The following is a 7,328-nucleotide window of genomic DNA, read 5'->3' as shown; positions in this document are numbered from 1 at the left end:
GTTTTAAGGCCTCAGTGAATGTTTGCAATTCGAGGACACCCCAGTCAGCTCATGCCTCTTTCCCATGTTCATGTGAAAGATGAATGCATCCCATGGGACCAGCAGCTGCTGGACTGTGCTGGGGCTTCCAGCCCTTCCCAGAACCCAGCTCCCTCCTTTCCCTCCCTCCTTACCTTCTCTAATCATAGCAGCCCTTTAGTCCAAGCTGTGACACTCACCCTGTACAACTAACCCCTAACCGCCTCATAGCTGTATTTTTGGGATCAACCCCTATTTCCAGGGGTCTGTGGAAGATTTTTGGGCTTAAACTGCAAAATGTCTCCTCTAGGAGAGGGTCTGTTTTCTCTTTAATGAGCAGCAGGTCTGGCATAGCATTATGGCTGTCAGGAAATTACACAAAAGACAGACAAGTCACATAAGCAAACTTGCTAATTGCTAGTCAGTGCCCCAGAGGAGCCGCAAATGGTGTTTTCACCATCCTGTGCTGCAGAACCCCAGGGTTCTGCCTGTCTGCACATGCCTGGCAGGCACCAAGCTGCTTGTCAGGGGCCAGGAGCCATGGCATTGTCCACCCTTCCCTTGGGAACAAGCAGAGAAGAAAAGGAGTTCTCCCTGCAAAAGGAGGAGCTGCGCAAACACTCAATCCCAACCCTTTTGGAATCAGCATTGACCAGGCTGTGCTGGTGAACCCTCTTCCCAGGTTGTCTAAAACTCCCTTTTCTGCCCAACACCTAATTACTGAAATCCACTAATGGCTTATCTGGAGATGTGGCTGAACAGCTTCCAGGTGCTTCTGTACCAGGCAACCTGATCCCAGATAAATCAAGGGCTGTGGACTCAGCTGTAACCCAAGAGAAAGGACATACCTTTTGGGTTATGCCCAGGGGCTGTGGTTTCCAAAGCAGCCTCCAGCTCCCACAGCTGACTCAGTGCTCATGGGAAACACACAGGAGGGACACTCCGGTCACTCTGCACGCCTCATTACTTCCCTCAGCTCTGAAACTGGATCTTCTCTAGCCAGTCCTGGAATTCCAGCAGCATCCCACAGAACCAGGAAGGTGCTTCATGAGCAGACAACTCCGGGACTGGGGTTCAAAAAAATCAATGTGTTCCTGCCCTGCTGCCACGTTTGGGGAATAAAATGAGATTATATCTCTGCATACAGAGGGAAAGGCAGCTTCAAGACTGCAACTTCAGCTACCCAGTAATACTTAGAGTTGTAAAGGGCTTGTTCTGGTGTTCTTGCCTGTCTGAATATCACCAGGAATGTTTGGGATGAAAAGCTGCTGTTTCCAAGGCATCTGAAGATCAGATTTGGAGCAAACTGATTTCTAATGTCATAAACAACAACATCCTTCTGGGTGCTGTAATTTCCCAGCCAGGTAGTAACAAGCTAGTCTGGAATCATGGCTAACCTCATTAAAACTGCCTTAATATGTGCATCCCTTCCTGAGTCCTTGAATGTATCTCTCTGTCTGTGCAGCCCCAAGGCCACAGCTGGATCAGCAGTGCAAGCTTTGAAATATTCAGCTTATTCTTCTGACAGCCCATACTTTTTTGTCACGCCTCCAGTTCTTACTTCCAGAGCAAATATTTTCCTCCTTAGCCCTGTTCCCTCTTCTCTTCTTGGGAAACTTTGCTTCTGTAGCACCTGTAGAAACTGCTCAAAGCTCGGGCTGGGTAAACAGTTCTGCTTTAGCAGCTTGGCTTTCCTGGGCACCACTCACCAGGTGACTGGAAGAACTGGTTTTCTGCTAAAAACCCAGCACAACAGCCTGGCCTAACAGGAGGCAGCCACTGATGATGATGGTGGCTGAAGGAACATGAAAGGTTCCAGAAGAGCAATGATCTGCAGAAGGAAATACCAGCTCTTAGGCAATTTTTTTCCCCAAAAACTTTGGCAAAAGGTAAAAGAGAAGAAGAGGGGACAAGACTGATCCTGAGATTAACTCTTCCCTAGCTCCTTGCTTCTTTCAGACTCATGAAAAATTCCTTTTCATGGAAAAAACTTCAGTTGCTCAAATTCAGAAGTCAAACCCATGCACTGGTGGAGTCAGAGCTGATTTCCAGATGGATGGGCCCTGCTCTTGCAAGAGAAAAAGGTCTGTTCTAAAAAGGACAGGGCATCAGCCCTCTGTCAATAGCTGAGCATTTATCTCCTCAATGAATTTTTATGAGTAAAACATCTCTCTGGTGGAAATATAAGATGCTGGTAATTTTTTCAGGAAAAGCCTCTCTGGCTCATACAGTTTTACCCCCTCCCTCCAAAAAATCTCAGCCCTCTGTGTTGGACTTCAGGCTGTTTCCTACATGCCTTGATGTCTTGTTGACTCCCCATCCCTGGAAGTGTCCAAGGCCATGTAGGACAGGGCTTGGAGCAACCTGGGCTGGTGGGAGGTGTCCCTGCCCATGGCAGGGGGTTGGAACTGGATGATTTTTAAGGTCCCTTCCAACCCAAACCATCCCAGGATTCTATAAATTCTCCATCTTTTAACTGGAGCAGGTCAAACAGATCCCTGACAAAGAGCCCTGGAAGTCTGGAGCAATTTTCTTTGTTATTAATCCAAGTAGCATCACAGGAAAATTATGTTTACAGGAGATATTCCAGAAGTTTCAGGAAAAATGTAAACATAGATGGGTATAAACGTCACATGAGCTTGCTTGGCTTTGTCTCCAGCCTGGGCCAAAGGCAGCAGTGAGACAAAACCGACCCTTGCAGGTTAAAATTTGCCATCAAAATTATTTGAACTCAGAATTTAAACACAGTTTTGCCCATATTTCTGAGGACTCTGATTAACCAGTTTCTCTGAAAATAATGAGGTGAAGTCTTGCCCACTTTCCCTCTTGATAAAGGTCATTTGTTTGCACTGTAATGAGAGACAAACACAGGAAAAAAACCCAGAAAGACATGCTGGGAGCCTGCCAGGGCTTATTGAACACCACACCACTGGCACATGGCAACAGGGAGAGGCCAAGGGCTGGAAACACAGAGCTGGATTCAGGGCATAGCATCAAACAGCAGGCAGGGAAGGGCTGGATTTGCTTCTCCTTGTTCTTCAGGGGAGACTGCAGCAGGAGCTGGAGGTTAAGGGAAGTTGGAAGGGAATGGCATAAATGCAGCAAAGAAAAGGCTCTCAGCAGGAGAGAGATGGGCATGTGGTTTTGGGAGAAGAACAGGGATGGAAGAAACTTGGGAAGGTAAGGGGTTGGAGAGGGGTGCATGGGAGTGGGATTAAAAACACTGAGGGGGTGAAGAGAGAGCAGAAAAAGCAACTTGGACTCAGGCGTCCTGTGTTCTCCCATCTCCTGGTGTCTGACTGGAGAACTGTGCTGGGGACAGGAGGCAAAGCAGGGCAGAGCTTGGGCTCAGAGGGGAGGCAGAGGCTGGTGACACCCCCCAACAGCCCGTGGTGAGCTGGATCTCCCACTGGGCTCCCCCTCCCACCGCCCTGAGAGCATGGACTGATGAGAAATGTATCCACAGGAATTCAGGGACTCACACAGGGGGCTCCCTTTAGGCACAGATCTGAGGCGTCTGGATTCCAACCGCTCACTGAAATAGGGCTTGGGAGACTCAGAGCCTCATCAGGACCCATCTCCTGGCACCACCTGGGCACTCTGGCTGGATTTGAGGTCTTTGTTAGGGCAAAGACATCCTTTTCCTTCTGTCACAATCTGCCATGTCCTGGCCAAGGCCTCTCTTAGTAGATGCTTTCCTAAGAAAGCCTTCCTAACAAAGCCCTAACATTCCTACTGTTAAAACAACAACCCACGTTCCTTATTTAGGACAGCTCCTGATTTTTTCATTCTTTAAAAAAAAAATTCAGTAACTCCAAAAGAAAAAAATTTTCTTGTGTGTTCTACAACTTAATAAAATCATAACTATTGGTTGACCATAAAAACGCTTTATGTGGTTTTTCCAGGCACATCCAGGTTTACTGGGGTGCTCAGGGAATCCCTTTCCTCTTGGATTTGCCATACAAACCCACAAGCAGGTTGCATGGAGATGCCAACTAAGCAAACTGGGACTTTTCTAGGGTGGGAACATCACCATCCAGATTGTGCTCTGAGATCAAGAACTTAAGTTCAAATTCAGCACTCTGAAAGGGTCAGGGCAGGATTTGGCATAAAGGGTGATTCAAGCTTGAATTTCAGATTTAATCTTGTAACTGCTGGTTTTGTGAGTTCAAAGTTAGGTCCCAAACCAAGAATACTGTGAAAGCAAACTCTGGAAAAGGATTTGGGATCACACTTGCTGATTACGGAAAGTCCTTTTTCCACCTTCCATAGTGAAATTAGTGAAATTACTTTTATACCATGGAGAGATTCTCAGCCCTCACACAGCTCAGCATCAATGATGCCACTTTCCCTCATTCTGGGAACAAGCCCCAAAGGAAAGGAACCTTCCTGCCTCCTTTGCCTGGCCATTCAAACTCAGCCTCCAGACTCTCTGGGGAGGTAAATGAGAACAAAATTGTCAGGAAAACTTCACTGAAGCATTTCACAATTTTATAAAAGTTAATTTTCTGCCCATTCATGGCTCATCCAGGGCTGTGGTGAGCAGCTTTCCTAATCTACACCTTGATCCAGCACTTCTGTGGGCCTGAGGTCAACACCATCAGTGGGTTTTAGTTCAAACACCATTTGAGGGCAACGCCAGCAGTGGATCTGAGGTCATTCCAGAGGCTTTTAACAGAACTGGGAGGCTGTTGGTTCTTCCAAATAAACCCATTTAAACCTCAACCATCAGCTGGAGGAGCACACCAGAGTCTGAGGCTGTGAGTAGGCAGCACATAGGCTGGCCCAAATGGTGGCTGGGGAAGGCCAGGCCAGGCTTATCTGCCAGCTTAAATCAATATTACAGCTTTCCAGAGTACACAGGAATTGTTCCATAGGTAAACCAGAGAGCAGGTTCTGGGAGAAGTCACAGGGCTTACACCAGAAAATGACCCTGCTCGCCCCATTTTTAGGACTTTTCTTTCATCCTAGAATAAACACATGCCCCTGACATAAATACAGGGAGCTCTTACACAAAAATAAACTGTTACAAATCAATGAACACTTGGCTTTCTTCCTCGGGAGTACAGGTGTTCCCAGAATGGCTGAGCATCCCAGGACAACATGGATTGAATCCTCTGAGCATCCCAAGAGAAGATGGCTTGAAGGGGATCAAGGGCATGGCAGTTCTGGGATCACATTCTGGATTAAGGTTCCTACACTAAGCCACTCTCTGCTTTTCCACAGGGCTTGTATCTCTGCTGGGAATCCTCAGGCACTAGTTAAAAGATAGCTAGTTTTCCAAGTTTTATCTTCCACAACCTTAGGTTCAGCTTATCCAAAGTTCAGTCTATGCTTCAGCTGAGAATTAGGACACCATTCTGCCCCTATGAATGCAGTACAGCTGGCTGAGTTGTTTTTATTTTTAATTTATCTGGCTTGAAATTTTGACAGACTAAAACCTCCCCAGCTTACTTGAAGTTAAGAATTTTCAACTCCCTCCCTTGAAATCAGCACAGGGAGAGTCAGGAACCTAAGGCAGGAAATCAGCATAAAATGCACCTAAGCTGGACTTGATCATCTTAAATCATTAATATTGCTTAAAACAACCCCACTTTACTTTCTGTGCAGTGGCTCAGTTCCAGACGTGTCAGGAAATTGTTTCACAACATACCTTGGCATGGTAAGAAACTCATTTACAGTGCTCAGACATGCAGGTTTTACCCAAACGGGGCAAGAAGGTGCCTTGTCACACAGAATCCCAAAATTGTTTGGGTTGGAAAGGACCTTAAAGCTCACCTTATCCCACCCCCTGCCATGGGCAGGGACACCTTCCACTAGCCCAGGTTGCTCCAAGCCCTGTCCAGCATGGCCTTGGACATTTCCAGGGATGGGGCAGCCACAGTTGTGAGCTCCCTTTTTGCAACAGATTTTTAAAATGCTGTTCAAAAAAGTCACTGGCAAGTTCAGTCTCATTCAGCATTTGTGCAGGGTTATATCATATTATCATGGATTTTATTTGGCAGCTCGAAAAATGATCCTGAATTCCTCAAGTATCTTCCAGAAACACCATCCCTCTGTCCTGGCTGGCTGCACGTTCCACAGAACAGGGTACAGGTGAAGGCAAATATTCCATTCACTTTTCCACACAGACTCATCATCCACCTGAAAACCACGTTATAAATTATTATGAAGGGAATAATCCAGAACTCAAAAGCAAGCCAGGAGGTGAATCATTCCCTCATGGCAACCCTAATATAAAATATAAATAAAGGTGCTATGTAACCCCCCCCAGAGGCTGGTGGGAGAAAATTTTCATTGAGGTGAATGATGATGTTTTCCTAAATATCCTGTATCAGAGCTCTTCCCCTCACAACTGAGGTTTGAAGGTCAAGCTCAGGCTACTCAGGGCAAGGGAAACTCAGCAGAAATTCAAGAACGAAGTGGGAGAAGGTCAAGGAGAAGGATCCCCACTTGGAAGCACCACCCTCGCCTGCAGCACCCTCCTGAACACAGTTAGGTAACCACCCACCTACATGCAGGTGCTGGATGACAATGAGAGCATTAATCACTTAATTGCCTGTGATTGCTCCCATCCTCCTTGAAATGGGTGTGGCTGGTTCATTTGCCTGATTAATTTAATTGGCCTTAACTTCTTGGGCTCAGATCTGTTTCATTAAGCAGTGACTGCTTTTCTATAAAACATAGGAACCACACAACTCCTTTCTGCATGTTTTATTCCCTTGTTGCTTACAGATGCCTGATAGAACATGACAGTTTGGGTCCTGACCTGCAGAAGATGCTGCTGGTTTCTGTCTGGAGCCAGTTGCTCCTGCCTAGTCCTATGAACTTCTGCAAGGAAATCAATGAGTTGAAATCATCATCCTTTGCAAGTCAATAAATCTTTAGCCCACAGTCACAGTCCCAAATGGACCAAAGCAGCACAGCCTGTGCTTCACCAAAGCGCTGCTGCCAATGCCAATTCTATCCCACGCTCGTTCTTGTCTCCCCATCATGCTGGAGCTCACCAAATGCTACAATTAAGCACCTGATTTGGTGAAGGTATGCAACTGAAACACTATCCAACAGCACTGGAGGGCAAGGCATCATGAAGCCCAAGTTCCAGCAGCATTCCAGCATCATGACTCCTTCCACATCCTGCAAAAAATCAACAACTCCATAAGAACAGTGTTTGGGCTTGAATGTTGCAACAGGAGATTCTGGCCAAGACAGGGACTGGATGATCTTTAGAAGCTCCTTGCAACCCAAACCATGCCATGACTGTGATAATTTGTGTCTGTGTAACTGAAAATAAAATAAATAAATAGAAA

The sequence above is a fragment of the Pithys albifrons genome, chromosome 6 (assembly GCF_047495875.1).
Source record: "Pithys albifrons albifrons isolate INPA30051 chromosome 6, PitAlb_v1, whole genome shotgun sequence".
NCBI lineage: Eukaryota > Metazoa > Chordata > Aves > Passeriformes > Thamnophilidae > Pithys > Pithys albifrons.
Note: the sequence above shows the minus strand (reverse complement) of the source record.